General features: G+C 44.0%; 2 non-coding genes across 2 annotated transcripts; both read left to right on the top strand.

Annotated features, from left to right (window-relative positions):
* The first annotated feature begins 5,074 nt into the window (after nucleotides 1-5,074).
* trnak-uuu (transfer RNA lysine (anticodon UUU)) lies at nucleotides 5,075-5,159 on the top strand. Its single transcript is given in 2 exon segments — nucleotides 5,075-5,111; nucleotides 5,124-5,159. It is a non-coding gene; the product is annotated as a tRNA-Lys (tRNA).
* A 10,613-nt stretch (nucleotides 5,160-15,772) lies between these two features.
* On the top strand, nucleotides 15,773-15,844 carry trnaa-ugc (transfer RNA alanine (anticodon UGC)). The gene has a single exon. It is a non-coding gene; the product is annotated as a tRNA-Ala (tRNA).
* Nucleotides 15,845-16,953: the final 1,109 nt, after the last annotated feature.

Raw genomic sequence — 16,953 nt, 5'->3', positions numbered from 1 at the left:
GTGGGACCGATATAGAGGAGCAAATTTGCAGGGAAATTACAGAGAGTTGCAAAAGCCACAGAGCAGTGATAACAGGTGATTTCAACTATCCTAATATAGACTGGGATAACAATAATATAAGGCGCAAAGAAGGGGAAGAATTTTTGAAATGTGTTCAGGATAACTTTCTCGACCAGTACGTTTCTGGCCCACTGAGGAAGGAGGCATTGCTGGACTTGGTGCAAGGGAATGAGGCGGGCCAAGTGGAGCAAGTGTCAGTGGGGGAGCATTTAGGGAGCAGCGATCAGTATCATAAGGATTAGACTATCTATGGAAATGGACTCTGTCCACTCTAAAGTAAAAGTACTCAATTGGAGGAGGGTCAATTTCAGTGGGATGAGATCAGATCTGGCCCCGGTAAATTGGAATTAAAGATTGTCAGGCAAAACTATAATTGGACAGTGGGCGCCTTTTAAGAAGATGATTCGGGGATAGAGAAGGTACATTCCAACGAGGTAGAAAGGTAGGGCAACTAAAGCCAGAGCTCCCTGGATAATAAGAGAAATAGAGAGTAAGATGAAGCGGGAAAAAGTATCGTATGACAGGTGTCAGGTTGATAACACAAGTGCCAACCAGAGATAATATAGAAAGTTCAGAGGGGAAGTGAAAAAGGAAATAAGAGGGGCAAAGAGAGAGCATAAGAATAGCGGAAAACATAAAAGGGAATCAAAAAGTCTTCTACAGACATGTTAACAGTAAACGGGTAGTAAGAGGAGGGGTGGGGACGATTAGGGACCATAAAGGAGATCTACGCATGGAGGCAGTGGGCATGGCCTGAGGTACTAAATGAGTACTTTGCATTGTTCTTTACCAAGGAAGAAGATGCTGCCAGATTCTCGATAAAGGAATATATAGTTAAGATACTGGATGGGCTAAAAAATGAGAAAGAAGAGGTACTAGAAAGGCTTGCTGTACTTAAAATAGATAAGTCACCTGGTCCGGATGGGATATACCCGAGGATGCTGAGGGAAGTAAAGGGGGAAATTGCAGAGATACTGTCCATAATCTTCCAGACATCCTTCGACATGGGAATGGTGCCAGAGGACTGGAGAATTGCAAAGGTTACAACCTTGTTCAAAAAAAGGGTGTAAAGATAAACCCAGCAACTATAGGCCAGTCAGTTTAAGCTCGGTGATGGGGAAAGATTTGGAAATGATAATCGGGGATAGAATTAACAGTCACTTGGACGAGTGTGGATTGATTAGGGAATTCCAGCACGGATTTGTTAAAGGCCAATCGTGTTTAACCAACTTGATAGAGTTGTTTGATGAGGTAACAGAGAGGGTAGATGAGGTCAATGCAGTTGACGTGGTGTATATGGACTTTCAAAAAGCGTTTGATAAAGTGCTACGTGGCAGACGTGCTATCAAGATTACGGCCCATTGAATACAGGGGGCAATAGCAACATGGATGCAGCACTGGCTAAATGACAAGAAACAGAGAGTTGTGATGAACGGTTGATTTTCGGGCTGGAGGGAGGTGGGCAATGGTGTTCCATAGGGGTCGGTGCTGGGACCACTACTTTTCTTGATAGATATTAATGACTTGGACTTGGGAGTAAAGGGTACAATATCAAAATTTGCAGATGACACAAAACTTGGAAGGGTAGAGAACAGTGAGGAGGATAGACTTGAAGAGGATATGGACACGCTGGTGGCATGGACAGACACGTGGCAGATGAAGTTTAACACGGAACAATGCGAGGTGATGCATTTCGGTAGGAAAAACGAGGAGAGGCAATATAAACTAGAGGGCACAATTCTAAAAGGGTTGGAGGAACAGAGGGACCTGGGGTTATACGTGCACAAATCGTTATATCAACTCTGCTGAGACCACATTTGGAGCACTGCATTCAGTACTAAGCACCACACCTCAGGGAGGATATATTGGTCTTGGAGGGGGTGCAGCGCAGATTCACCAGAATGATACCAGGGCTAAAATGGTTAAATTATACGGAAAAATTGCATAGGAAAGGTGTGTATTTCCTTGTGTATAGAAGATTAAGTGTTGATGTATTCCAGTTGTTGATGGTGATTAAATGAGCCAATGGTGTGTGTGTGAGCTGTGAGACAGCTTGAAATCCCAATCCTCTCCACCACTGGGGACTGAGTCTTCCAACATACAGGGATTTTCAGTCGTGCAAGTTTCATCCACAGTTTCTGCTTTTCATTTTTCCAACATGCTTGTTGCGCCTTTCCCTTCAATTCAGGACTTACAGGAAAAACTCGATTTTGCCATCAATTTTCGGGTCACGTGGAGAGATTTCAAATAATTGAAATCGACCCTAATCAACCCCAATTGATTTTTTTGAAGAGGTGACTAAAGTAGTGGTAAGGGGCATGTCAACGGGTGTTATTTATATGGACTTCCAAAAGGCATTTGATAAAGTCCCACGTAAGAGACTGTTAGATAAGATAGAAGCCCATGGAATCGAGAGAAAAGTACGGACTTGGTTCGGAAGTTGGCTGAGCGAAAGGCGACAGAGAGTAGGGATAATGGGTAGGTGCTCACATTGGCAGGATGTGACTAGTGGAGTCCCGCAGGGATCTGTCTTGGGGCCTCAATTATTCACAATATTTATTAACGACTTGGATGAAGGCATAGAAAGTCTCATATCTAAGTTTGCCGATGACATAAAGATTGCTGGCATTGTAAGCAGTGTAGATGAAAATATAAAATTACAAAGGGATTTTGATAGATTAGGTGAATGGGCAAAACTGTGACAAATGGAATTCAATGTAGGCAAATGTGAGGTCATCCACTTTGGATCAAAAAAGGATAGAACAGGGTACTTTCTAAATGGTAAAAAGGTAAAAACAGTGGATGTCCAAAGGGACTTTGGGGTACAGGTACATAGACCGTTGAAGTGTCATGAACAGGTGCAGAAAATAATCAAGAAGGCTAATGAAATGCTGGCCTTTATATCGAGAGGACTAGAGTACAAGGGGGCAGAAGTTATGCTGCAGCTATACAAAACCCTGGTTAGACCGCACCTGGAGTACTGTGAGCAGTTCTGGGCACCGCACCTTCGGAAGGACATAATGGCCTTGGAGGGAGTGCAGCATAGGTTTACTAGAATGATACCCGGACTTCAAGGGTTAAGTTACGAGGAGAGATTACACAAATTGGGGTTGTATTCTCTGGAGTTTAGAAGGTTAAGGGGTGATCTAATCGAAGTTTATAAGATATTAAGGGGAACAGATAGGGTGGATAGAGAGAAACTATTTCCGCTGGTTGGGGATTCTAGGAGTAGGGGGCACAGTCTAAATATTAGAGCCAGACCTTTCAGGAGTGAGATTAGAAAACATTTCTACACACGAAGGGTTGTAGAAGTTTGGAACTCTCTTCCGCAAACGGCAATTGATACTAGCTCAATTGCTAAATTTAAATGTGAGACAGATAGCTTTTTGGCAACCAAAGGTATTAAGGGATATGGGCCAAAGGCAGGTATATGGAGTTAGATCACAGATCAGCCATGATCTTATTTAATGGCGGAGCAGACACGAGGGGCTGAATGGCCTACTCCTGTTCCTATGTTTCAATATCGTCACCAACACGTTTGACGAATGCAAAGCGGCTTCTATCGCGGTTTTGCTGCACAACTCGTTCAAAGATACTGTCGGTAATTGGAGGGTCTTTCAAGTCATGACATGAACATTACAGTTCGCACTGCCATTTTCCCCAAGATGCTTCAGATTCATGTGGAATGATTTTGGTCTGGCGGTTAAATCAGTTCCCTCTTCACAAATTCGCCTTTAAACCCGTGTCTTTTAATATTTTTGCTAACTGATACCAAATCGGTTTGCCCTGTACTGTACATTACTTTCTAAATACTACAGATAAGCAGAGCACTTGAGCTGTCACAGCTGTGACTTTGACTTTTCTCCCTCTCCTCTCGATCTCCCCGGCAACTGCCACTAACCACAATCTTCTCTCACACTTCTCCATCAGGAAGTTCCGAGCCTCGGTTTTCAAATGAAATAACGCCCATCTCTCCAATCAACGACAGCCCAGAGAGAGTTTCATAATTTCAGCTCCCAATTTACCCAAATCTTCCTTAAAGTACCATGAAAATAATTGTCCTTAAGTTAATAATAATATAATTAAAAGTTCTTATCGTCTGGAGTTTTGTTTCAGATTCCACGGCTTTTAAAGGTCACTGCGGATGTTTAACGAATCGCCTCTTGGTTGGAGGCTTCTGTGTGGGAAAGATCAGGAAGCGATAATTGAGAGACCGAGGATGAAGCTGTTTGATGGGAGCACTGGGGACACAGACCGTGCGCGGCTCCAGTGGAGCAATCGGTCAGCGCGCGTTATTTCTACAATAATTATACACTCGAGAAATGCTGGGGTTGTGAGCTCCAGCGCCATCTAAAGTAGTTGAACCTTCTAAACATTTTGACTGGAGTTCAAGGTACAACCGGTTCCATAACACATCGACTTCTTCATGTCCCCATGTGGGCACTGAGACTCCTCTGACCTCCCCTCTTGCAATAGCAGGTGAGAGTTTATTTGTTTATAGGAGGGAGAGGGGGCGATTGGCGAGAGCTGAAATGGTAAAGCGGCCGGCACGACATCTTTAAATCTAAAGAACCAAACACACAATTCTTCTTTCCGTGAAGCAGGGATTCATCGGTTTGAAGTGTCGTGTAGGGAAAATTCGGGAGGCAAATCTGCTGCCTGGTGTCACGGTGTAACGGGTGAAATTATTCAGCTTTCAATTGTTGATCGGCTGAAATGTCGAGAGGCCTTTCCCAGCTCCCGTGTGGAACAAGTTTAGCTTTTGAGCCATTGGGTAAAGTGTTTTTTTTAATTGCTGCGAACGAATGACAAGACATTTTGTACAAACAAGAAGAATTGTAAAATCACAAGTTCGCTGTCCATGTTTCTTACATCATGTTCAACAGAAACAAGGATTCTCCTCAACACATTGCTGAGAATTGTATAAAAGAGATACTCCCCCGAATTCGACAGCGACAGGGATAATTCAGAGTCCCACCATGAATCTGTATGATGGAAACCAATCATATAGCGAGCCTGGATAGCTCAGTCGGTAGAGCATCAGACTTTTAAAACAGGTAGTGATCTGAGGGTCCAGGGTTCAAGTCCCTGTTCAGGCTAAAAGTTTTAAAACAGCTGGCAAGTTCTGCTTTTCCAGCGGACCAACATCAGCGAAAGGAGCAAGAGTTGGCCATTCAGTCCCTCGAGCCTGCTCCGCCAATCCATAAATTAATGGCACCCAAAAATCCATCGATCTCAGTTTTGAAAATACTCAATGGTTCAGCATCCACAGCCCTCTGGGGTACAGAATTCCAATGATTCACAACCCTCTCAATGAAGAAATTATTCCTCATATCTGTCCTAAATGTCCGACTCCTTATCTTGACATTATAACCCTTAGTTCTAGACTCTCCAGCTAGGGGAAACAGCCTCCCAGCATCTACACTGTCAAGTCCTTTTAGAATTTTATATGTTTCAATGAGATCACCTCATTATTCTAAACTCCAGAGAATATCGGCCCATTCTACTCAATCTCTCCTCACAGGACAACCCTCTCACCCCAGGAGTTAACCTAGCCAAACTTTTTAGCACCCACTCTAAGGCAAGTGTATCGTTCCACAAGTAAGGAGATCAAAACTGTACACAGCACTCCAGATGTGGTCTCACCAAAGCCCGATATTGCAGCAAGACTTCCTTATCCTTGTTCTCCAACCATCTCGCAATAAAGGCCAAGATACTATTTACTTTCCTAATTGCTTGCTGCACCTGCATGTTAAATTTCTGTGATCCGTGTACAAGGACACACAAATCCCTCTGAATACCAACACTTCGTAGTCTCTTACATTTTAAAAGATATTCTGCTTTTCGATTCTGCCAACCAAAGTGAATAATCTCACATTTCCCCACTTTATGCTTCATTTGGCAACTTCTAGCCCACTCACTTAACCTGTCTGTATCACTTTGCATCCTCTTTGCGTCCTCCTCACAGCTTACTTTCCCACCTAGTTTTGTATCGTCAGCAAACTTGGATACATTACACTCGGTCCCCTCATCTAAGTCATTAATATAGATTGTAAATATCTGAGGCCCAAGCACTGATCTTCACGGCACCCCACTAGTTACAACCTGCCAACCCCAAAATGACCTCTTTATTCCCACTTCCTGTTTTCTGTCCGTCATCAAATCCCCAAACCATGCTAATATATTACCCACAATCCCATGAACCCTAATCTTGTGTCACAACCTTGTGTGGCACCTTATCGAATGCCTTTTGAAAATCCAAGTATTCTGCATCCACTGGTTCTCCCTTATCTACCCTGCTATCTAAACCCTCAAAACCTCTAATAGAGTTGTCAAACACAATTTTCCCTTTCATAAAACCGTGTTTCATGTGCCTAATCGTATTATCATTTTCTGAGTGCCCTTTTACCACGTCCCTAGTAATAGATTCTAGCATTTTCCCTGCTACAGGCGAAATGGCCTGTAGTTCCCTGTTTTCTCTCACCCTCCTTTCTCGAATTATTAAGTTCCCGTTCAAAGGACACTATTATGGGTACAGTAGTGTAGTGATTGTGTGATTGGACTAGCAGCCGGGAATAATGAGCTCAAATTACACCATGACAAGTTGTGAAATTGACTTCAATAAATCTGGTGCTTCATTAGACAGCACCAGAAAACAAACCGTGGGTTGTCATACGAACCCAACTAGTTCAGGGAAGGGCAACTTGCCACATCTACTCTCTGGCCGACTTATGACTCCTGTTCTGTGCTATGTGGTTGACCCTTATGTCTGCAGGGGAGACCAGAACTAGGGACCATAAATATAAGACAGTCACTAATAAATCCAATAAGGGAATTCAGGAGAAACTTCTTTACCCAGAGAGCGGTGAGAATGTGGAACTCGCAACCACAAGGAGTAGTTGAGGCGAATAGCAGATGCATTTAAGGGGAAGCTGGATAAACACATGAGGGAGAAAGGAATAGAAGGATATGCTGATAGGGTGAGATGAAGTAGGGAGGGAGGAGGCTCATGTGGAGCATAAACACTGGCATAGGCCTGTTGGGCCGAATGGCCTGTTTCTGTGCTGTAATTCTATCTATGTAATTCTATGAATAGAGGGGTTACATTTCTTACCTTCCAATCCACGGGGACCTTTCTAGAATCATGGGAACTCTGGAAGATAAAACCAATGCATCCACTTTCTCTGCAGCCACCTCTTTTAAAACCCTAGGATGTAGGCCATCAGGGCCAATGAATTTGTCAGCTTTTAGTCCCATTAATTTCTCCAGTACTTTTTCATTACTAATCTTAATTGCTTCAGGTTCCTCACTCTCATTAGAACCTTGGTTCCCTAATACTTCTGGTATGATTTTTGTGTCCTCTACTGTGAAGACAGATACAAAATACTTGTTTAACATCTCTTTCATTTCCTTATTCTCCATTATAAATTCTCCTGTCTCTGTCTCCAAGGGACCCATGTTTACTTTCGCTAATCTCTTCCTTTATACATATTTATCTATTTCTTGGTCATCCTTCGCTGATTTCTAAAACTCTCCTAATCCTCAGGCTTACTATTCTTTTTGGCAACATTATAAGCCTCTTTTAACCTAAAATATCATTAATTTCTCCAATTAACCAAGGTTGGACCACTTTTCCGGTGGAGTTTTTAACCCTCAAGGGAATGTAATTTTGTTGAGGAATTATAAATTATTTCTTTAAATGTTCACTATTGCTTGTCTATCATCATATTTTTAATCTAATTTCCCAAACTACCTTAGCCAACTCAATCCTCATAACTACGTTATTGGTTTTGTTTAAATTTAAGACCCTAGTTTCCGACTTAATGACATCACTCTCAAACTTTCGAACTCAATGTGAAATTCTATCATATTATGATGGTTGTTCCCCAGAGGATCATTTAATATAAGATTACTAATTAACCCTGTCTCATTACAAAATACTAGATCTAAAATAGCCTGTTCCCTTGTTGATTCCTCGACATATTGATCTAGAAAACTGACTCAAATGCATTCCATCAACATAAAACAGCTTATCTTGAGTTGCTAACATGATGGGATGACTTATAAGTAGAAGACACGGCCAGATCTGCGAGGTGAATGAGATGTTTGCTGAAAACACAGAGAATTAATGAAACCAATCCTTCCCTGCAGAGAGCAGGGAGTTGGAAAGAAAGATGCTGGGCATTGAGAGGATTTTGTCGATAGCAGGATGAATAGACAAAAGGATTTCAACTCCCTTCTTTTCTATACTGATAAATATAGACAAAAATCTCATCTCCGGGCTTCTTTCAGATAATGAATGTCTTAATGCTCAAGGGATCACTGATCCAAGCCCATTATCTCCACTCGCACTCTCCTTCCAATCTTGCACATGATGCTTCGCTTTGAAATTGTGCATTTTTTCACATTGGGATTCCATTTGAAGAAAACATTGCTGTGATCAGCTTGTGCTGTTAAGGAGGTGGAGTACAAGGAGATACATAAAAGGATAATGATAACAGTGACTGTTCAGACACTGTGAGCTACAGTTAAAGGTCGGCAATATTTAAAGTATCAGGCAGCAGATCTTTTCCAAATCTTGACACAAATGGCAAGAAAACTTAACATGGACTTTGATCAATGTCACGACTTTCAAATAGCAGACATTTTATACAAGGCAAGAAAGATTTACAAGGATGTTGCCTGGACTGTAGAATTTTAGCTATGAGGAAAGATTGGATAGGCTGGGGTTGTTTTCTTTGGAACAGAGGAGACTGAAGGCAGATTTAATTGAGGTGAACAAAATTATGAGGGTCCCAGATAGCGTGGATTGGAAGGACCCACTTCTCTTAGCAGAGAGGTTAATAACCAGGGGCATAGATTTAAAGTGATTGGTAGAAGGTTTAGTGGGGAACTGAGGAGAAATTCTTTCACCCAAGGGTTGTGGGGGTCTGGAACTGACTGCCTGAAAGGGTGGTTGAGGCGGACACTCTCATCGCATTTTAAGAATACTTGAACTGCCGGAAGCTACAAGGCTATGGGCCAAGAGCTGGAAAGTGGGATTAAGCTGGATAGCGCTTTTTCGGCCGGCACAGATATGATGGGCCGAATGGCCTCTTTCTGTACCATGAATTTCTTTGATTCTATGAGTCTAATTAACAGTAAGCAGGGTAGTTCAGTGATCATGAGAACGCTACTGAAGATAAATAACTGCTGGGAACCAAGCAATGTGTCCTTGTAAACCACAGACTGGGAAAGTTCCAGCTCCAGTGACAGAGATGGATCACAACACAGTATAAAAGTGAGGGGATACTGATGTAAGGGACAGTCAGGACTGGAGACACCGGAGATCAAGCTCAGGGTGCCTGAGGTTCCATCCAGCGGGATCATCTCGTGTACACGGGGATTTGCATGTTTACTCTGGTACAGTACAGGAAAGAGAATTTGCTCATATATTTCTCAATAATGTATTAAAGTTGCTGACTCTCAGACTTGTTAATTAATAAGACAATGCATTATTTAGAACCTTCCATCCCTAAGTCTCTCTGCTCCTCTAATTTTAAACTTTGACCATTTAGTGTACATTTCATCTCATTTTTCTTCCTCTCAAAATGTATCACGTCACTTTTCTCTGCATTAAATTTCACCTGCCTGTTTACGAACCTGTGCACATTACAATGAAGTCACAGTTCCCCACGCTGCCAACGTTGAAGTCATCTCGAGATTTTCACCTTGTGTCCCACATACCCAAGCTGAGATCATTCTCTATATTGAGAAGAGCAATGGTCCCAACACTGACCCTGGGAGACACCACTGTTTACATCCCTCCAGTCTGAAGAACATCCATTAACCACTACTCTCTGTTTTCTGCCCTTTACACAACTTCCTATCCACACTGCCGCATTCATTTTAATATCGTGGGTATTAATTTTATCAACAAGCCTCCTGTCCGTCATCTTATCAAACACCTTTTCACAATCCATCAACACAACATCCACTACATTCCCTTTATCAGTAGAATTGAGATATCTCAAATTATGCATGTTGGCTGTTCTTAATTAATGTGTTTTTCTAATAAATGTTGAAATATTTGCTCCACTTCATCTGGTTTCATCTGTTTCAAGCCACAACAGAAAGGTCGAGTTTTCTCCTGGAGCTTAAGATAAATTACTTTTAAAAAATGATGCTTCAGACAATGACGGATATCTGGACTTAGAAACGCCCATTCAGTGGCGCAACTCCCGCCCCTCACACACTCCGATTGGTTGGAGGACCAACTGTCCGCACAGCCGTCCAGTCAATTTACCATAACAACATAAGAGATAGGAGCAGGAGTAGGCTATTCGGCCCCTCGAGCCTGCTGCGCCATTTAATGAGATCATGGCTGATTTGATTTTTACCTCAGCTCCACTTTCCCGCCCTTTCCCCATATCCTTTGACTCCCTTGCTGATCAAAAATTTGTCTAACTCAGACTTCAATGTATTCAATGACTCAGCCTCCACAGCTTTTTGGGGTAAAGAATTCCAAAGACTCACGACGCTCTGGGAGAAGAAATTCCTCCTCATTTCCGTCTTAAACGGGTGACCCCTTATTCTGAGACTGTACCCCCTAGTTTTAGATTCCCCCATGAGGGGTAACATCCTCTCAGCATCTACGCTATCGAGTCCCCTCAGAATCTTGTCTGTTTCAATTGGATCTCCTCTCATTCTTCTAAACTCCATTGAGTATAGACCCAGCCTCTTCAAACTTTCATCATAAGACAACCCTTTCATACCCGGAATCAACCTAGTGAACCTTCTCTGAACTGCCTCAAATGCAAGTATGTCCTTCCTTAGAACTGTACGCAGTACTCCAGTTGTGGTCTCACCAGCACCCTGTACATTTGTAGCATGACTTCACTGCTTTTATACTCCATCCCCCGAGACATAAAAGCCAATATTCCGTTTGCCTTCCGGATTACCTGCTGCACCTGTATGTTGAATTGTGTCTTTCTTGCACGAGGAAACCCAGATCCCTCTGTACTGCAGCATTTTGTAGTATTTCTCCATTCAAATAAAAAAGCAAAATATTTTTTTCCTCCCAAAGTGGATGACTTCACATTTTCCCACATTATATTCCATCTGCCAATTTTTGCCCATTCGCTTAACCAGGCAACATCCCTTCGCAGACACGTTGTGTCCTCATTGCAACTTGCTATTCCACCTATCTTTGCATCATCAGCAAATCTGGCCACAAGACACTCTGTTCCTCCATCCAAGTCATTGATATACATTGTAAATAATTGAGCCACAGTACTGATCCCTGCAACACCCCACGAGTTATATGAAATGCCTATAAATTTCCGCTCCTCCTATTGGTCCGGATCTCTCCTTAATCGCCAGGCGGGATGAATGGTGAGACTGGCGGTCCCGAGGTGCATTTGGAAAATAAACATAAATTGAACCCTTCAGTTAATAAAACGAAATTAATAAAAGTCACTGAAATTTTTTTTTCTGGAGTTCACCAAATTCGGGGTGGAGGGGGGAGGGCTTCTATGCTGTGTGTTTGTGCCGGTTTTAATGGCTCGAAGCGCTGGGGTTTCAGTTTATTTTATTTTCCTTGGTCCAAACGCGCTCTCCCTGCTTCCAATGTCTTTGTTTTTCGGCCTGATATTATGATCATTAATGGCGGCTGCATCACCCAGCATGCAGCGCGGTTCAGATTGTGCCCTATCTGAATCAGTGGAGTCCACAGCGCAGGCGCAATAGTGACTCATTATCGGTCAGTGTGTCCTGAGCATGCGCGGCCAGTCGAGGCTGCGGGAGGAGCGCGTTCGGTGCAGGTCAGAGGATCGGAGCAAGAGGCTCAATAAACCCCGGGGCCCGGGTCCGGGCTCAGGCCCAGGCTCAGGCTTTACAAACCCCGAGTGCGGCCCCAGACCCGAATATAAAACAGTGAACATTATCCCCCCCTCACTACCCGCCGGGAAATGAAGGGGAAATGGGGATCAGTCAGGGAGCGTCTGTAAATGAAGGAGAAATGGGGATCGGTCAGGGAGCGTCTGTAAATGAAGGAAAATGGTGATCGATCAGGGAGCGTCTGCAATTGAAGAAGAAATGGTGATCGGTCAGGGAGCTTCTGCCAATGAAGGAGAAGTGGTGATTGGTCAGGGAGCATCTGTAATTGAAGAACTGGTGATCAGTCAGGGAGCGTCTGTAAATGAAGGAGATATGTGATTGGTCAGGGAGCATCTGTAAATGAAGGAGATATGTGATTTGTCAGGGAGCGTCTACAAATGAAGCAGAAATGGTGATCGGTCAGTGATCGTCTGTAAATGAAGGAGCAATGGTGATCTCTATATCTTTATTCATCCGAGCTCGAGCTTTGGATGCGGTTCCTTTCCTCCTCGTGGGAATCTGTCTACTCTGTACCCAAACCAACTCCTCCTTGAAGGCCTCCCATTGTTCAATTACTGTTCTACCTGCCAATTTTTGATTCCAATCCACACGGACAAGATCCCTTTTTAACTCACTGGAATTTGCCCTCCTCCAGTTAAGAATTTTCACATTTGACTGTCCCCTGTCCTTTTCCATAACTGTTCCAAACCGAATGAGATTATGATCACTGCTGCCCCACTGAAACATGCTCCACCTGCCCCACTTCATTCTCCACACCGAGCCCACTGCTGTGCTCACACTCACTCTCTCACATTCACTCTTTCACACTCTCTCTCACACTCACTCTCACATTCACTTTCTCACATACACTCTCACGCTCACTCTCTCACACTCACTCCCTCACACTCACTCTCACACTCACTCTCTCTCACATTCACACTCTCACATTCACTCTCACGCTCACTCACATTCACTCTCTCACACTCACTCTCACACTCACATTCACTCTCTCACATTCAATGTCTCGCATTCACTCTCTCACACTCACTCTCTCACACTCACTCACATTCACTCTCTCACACTCACACACTCACTCTCTCTCACACTCACTCACATTCACTCTCTCACACTCACTCTCTCTCACACTCACTCACATTCACTCTCTCACACTCACTCTCTCTCACACTCACTCTCTCACACACTCTCACACTCACTCTCTCACATTCACTCTCTCACATTCACTCTCTCACCCTTTCACTCTCTCACCCTTTCACTCTCACACATTCACTCTCTCAACCTTTCACTCATGGTTGAGGGCCACTGAAAGATGATGCGATGGGTTTGGATTGCAGCAGAGGGAGGAGGGAGAGTGTGTGGGACGGGGATTTACAGCTTTGAGGCACAATAGAGGAAAGAATGTTTTGTAGACACTAGAAGTGTCTGTTCTGAATTTCTATCCTGTACTTACAGTGATGACTTTTATAAACTCCTTTTGCAGGGTATTAGAAGGGGAGGATTTGCAGAGGGAAACTCAAACCAAACAGCACGCCAAGATCTGACAGAGTCACTCGATTCATCAGAACCTGAATATCATCGGCCTTTGAATGTGGAAGGAGAAATGTTTGTCTGTTCTATCTGTGGGAGAAGATTTCAAACATCAGTGTGAGTGGAAAAGCACCGAGACACACACACCCGAGTGAGAGTGTTCCAGTGCACTGACTGTGGAAAGAGCTTTAACCAGTTACACAGCCTGAAAAAACATCACACCGTTCACAGCGGGGAGAAACCGTACACGTGTTCTGTGTGTGGACGAGGCTTCAACTGATCGTCCAACCTGGAGAGACACAAGGACACCCGGACCATGGAGAAACCGTGGAAATGTGGGGACTGTGGGAAGGGATTCAATTACCCTTCAGAGCTGGAAACTCATCGACGCACTCACACTGGGGAGAGGCCGTTCACCTGCTCCGTGTGCGGGAAGAGATTCACACTGTCATCACAACTTTTGTCACACCAGCGAGTTCACACTGGGGAGAGGCCGTTCACCTGCTCCGTGTGTAAGAAGAGATTCACTCATTCATCCTCCCTGCTGAAACATCAACTTGTTCAGACTGGGGAGAGACCTTTTGAATGTTCTGACTGCACGAAGAGCTCTAAATGCAGATACAAATTGTGAAGACATCGACACACTCACGTTAGGGAGAGGCCGTTCACCTGCTCCCTGTGTAAGAAGAGATTTACTCGGTCATCACACCTGCTGAGACACCAGCGAGTTCACTCTGATAAGAGACCTCTGAAATGTTCTGACTGTGAGAAGGGCTTTAAAACAAATGATCTGAAACACCAACACACTGACACTGGGGAGAGACTGTTCACCTGCTCCATGTGTGGGAAGGGATTCACAAATTCATCTGACCTTCTGAGACATCAACTTGTTCACACTATTGAGTGATCTTTTAATGCAGTAACTTTGAGAAGAGCTTTAAAAGCAGAAATGAACTGCTGACACATCAACTCACGCACATTGTGGAGAGACTGTTCACCTGCTCCGTGTGTGGGAAGGGATTCACTCAGTCATCACATGTGCTGAGACACCAGCGAGTTCACAAGTGACTGCAGGGGTTGGATTCTGCAGTTAATCACATCCAGGATTGAACTATGGTGTTTCGAGTCAGGAAGAACAACGTGTAAGGATTAACCCATTAACAGATAGAATTTAGTATAATTATAATCAATAGTAGAAGTAGAACAAAATGTACTGTGAATCTATGTATCTATAAATGTAAACTGTACTGTGTATTAATATAGAATGAACCATGTAACGTGTATTCAATAAGAAAGTGCTGGTGGGCCGAGAAGGATGCATGATGGTTATTATAGTCAAGTTTGCAGTTAAAACTAAAAGGATGCTGACAACAGTAAAGTGGGAATGAACAGACCTAAGGGAGGAATGTGCTGTGATAGCATAATGTCTAAAAGACATGGAGATAAAGGGACTGAAGGTTCATTAAATCAAGGTGTCTCTCAGGCATAAAATGCAGTGAGTGGGGGATAGTTACATAATATAAATTGATTATTTCTCCAGTAAAATGCAGTGAGTGGGGGATAGTTACATAATATAAATTGATTATTTCTCCAGTAAAATGCAGTGAGTGGGGGATAGTTACATAATATAAATTGATTATTTCTCCAGTAAAATGCAGTGAGCGGAGTGCACACCCACCACGGGTGGCCTCATAAAATGAGGACAATCAGTTCTTCTTTCCTTGGTGAGAGGTTTCTATAATCTGGGGATTTAGTTCAGTGATAGAGCGCATGTTTTGCATGTGTTGAGGTCCTGGGTTCAACTCTCAGCATCTTCCTAAATAATTTTTCACCAGAATTACCCACGGAAAGTTGAATGACGCTTTTTGAGCTCAGCGAGTTCCAACTTCTGAGGCTCCACAAGCATTAAATTGTCCCGGAGCGGGACTTCATCTCACGGTCCCCTCAACAGCTCAACTCAAAGCAGCCGCCGACTGAGGGGAATGTGAGACGGTGCAATATCGAGCGAGCAGTCCCAGCTCTTGTTCCTGTTTGACGCTCTGTCATTCTTCCATCTCACTTTATGATTCAGAGGTTGGATTTCAGCCTTGTCACTGACCATTAGCGATTGGGTTTTTTTATTTCCGCAGATTTTTTTTGGAAAGTTCAAAGTAAAGAGGAGCAGAAACCCCGTGAACTGAAGCAGAGGTTGAACATTGTGAACACGCGGGACCGCTGGGCATCTGGATGTCCTGGAGAGACGGAGCAGAAAGCTCACGGCTTCACTTCTAAAGTGTCTGCTTGTTTATTTCTCAGGTACCTTTTGACCCGTGGGGATGTAGCTCAGTGGAAGAGCGCATGCTTTGCATGTATGAGGTCCCGGGTTCAATCCCCGGCATCTCCAAACAAGTTACATTTCACATTTTGGATTCAACTGTGAGAATATCATCTGAGACTCGCCTCACATTTCCACACAAGGAGAGACAAGAGTTTCTTCACCTCGCGAAAAACCGAACGCTCCGCACAGAATATAATTCAATGGGAGAGCGCCCACGATGTTTGAATGGCTCCCATCTCATGGTTGAACAGCTTGCCCAGTGATCGATTATTTCCAGTTTCACAGATTGGGGGGAAGCAGCGGACCGGCGTTCCGACCACAAAGAGGGAAGAATTGTCTGGATGTTGGGAGCTTCTTCTTTTCCCAGAGAGGAGTGAGCATCTGGAATGTATTCCTGGCTGGTGCGGTGGGTGCTGACCCTCTCTGGTGCGGTGGGTGCTGACTCTCTCTGGTGTGGTGGGTGCTGACCCTCTCCGGTGCGGTGGGTGCTGACTCTGGTGCGGTGGGTGCTGACTCTCTCTGGTGCGGTGGGTGCTGACTCTCTCTCCGCCTTTTTTCTGTTTTTTTTCTGGTTTGTAACCGCTCCCAGGAGATTCCATGTTCCCGGTGGGTGGGGCTGGTGGTGTGTGTAGGAAGTGTCCAGTCACAATGCTCCAGGCATGTGGGGCAGGATTGATGAACCAACTGGTCTTTTCCTGCCCGTCATGTCCGTCTGTAACCCCAGATCGTCAAGGTGTTTTTAGTGAAGTGATCTTTAAACACAAAACCCTCAACTGGGACAAGTCCTGCGTCCGTCTATAGTGAAATGAGATTCAATGCTGTCTGGGCCTCACCTTGTCCTCCTCCTTTTACATTATTATATTGTCCGCACACAGTGATATGTTTGGTTAAGATGAAAATACAAATTATCCGCTCTGGGCTCCTCCAGTCTCTCTGTGTTTCTCTCTCCTCCTAAACTGACTGACTGTCAGATAATAGTAACTGGTGTCCTCTCCATCCCATTCTCAACACCCAGACACGACGACTTACTGAATAAATTCAACAGTGACAGACGGTTTCTCTCCACCTTTCCTAACAGGACTGGCGAATGATGAATGCCCCGTCAGACCGGTTGATAGACAGTAAAAGGGACAGTGACCGTCTCACCAATAGCACCGGAGGTCTGTTCACAGACA

This window comes from Heptranchias perlo, unplaced genomic scaffold (assembly GCF_035084215.1).
Source record: "Heptranchias perlo isolate sHepPer1 unplaced genomic scaffold, sHepPer1.hap1 HAP1_SCAFFOLD_509, whole genome shotgun sequence".
Classification (NCBI taxonomy): domain Eukaryota; kingdom Metazoa; phylum Chordata; class Chondrichthyes; order Hexanchiformes; family Hexanchidae; genus Heptranchias; species Heptranchias perlo.
The sequence above is the reverse complement of the archived record's forward strand: the minus strand, read 5'-3'. Positions and strand labels throughout refer to the sequence as shown.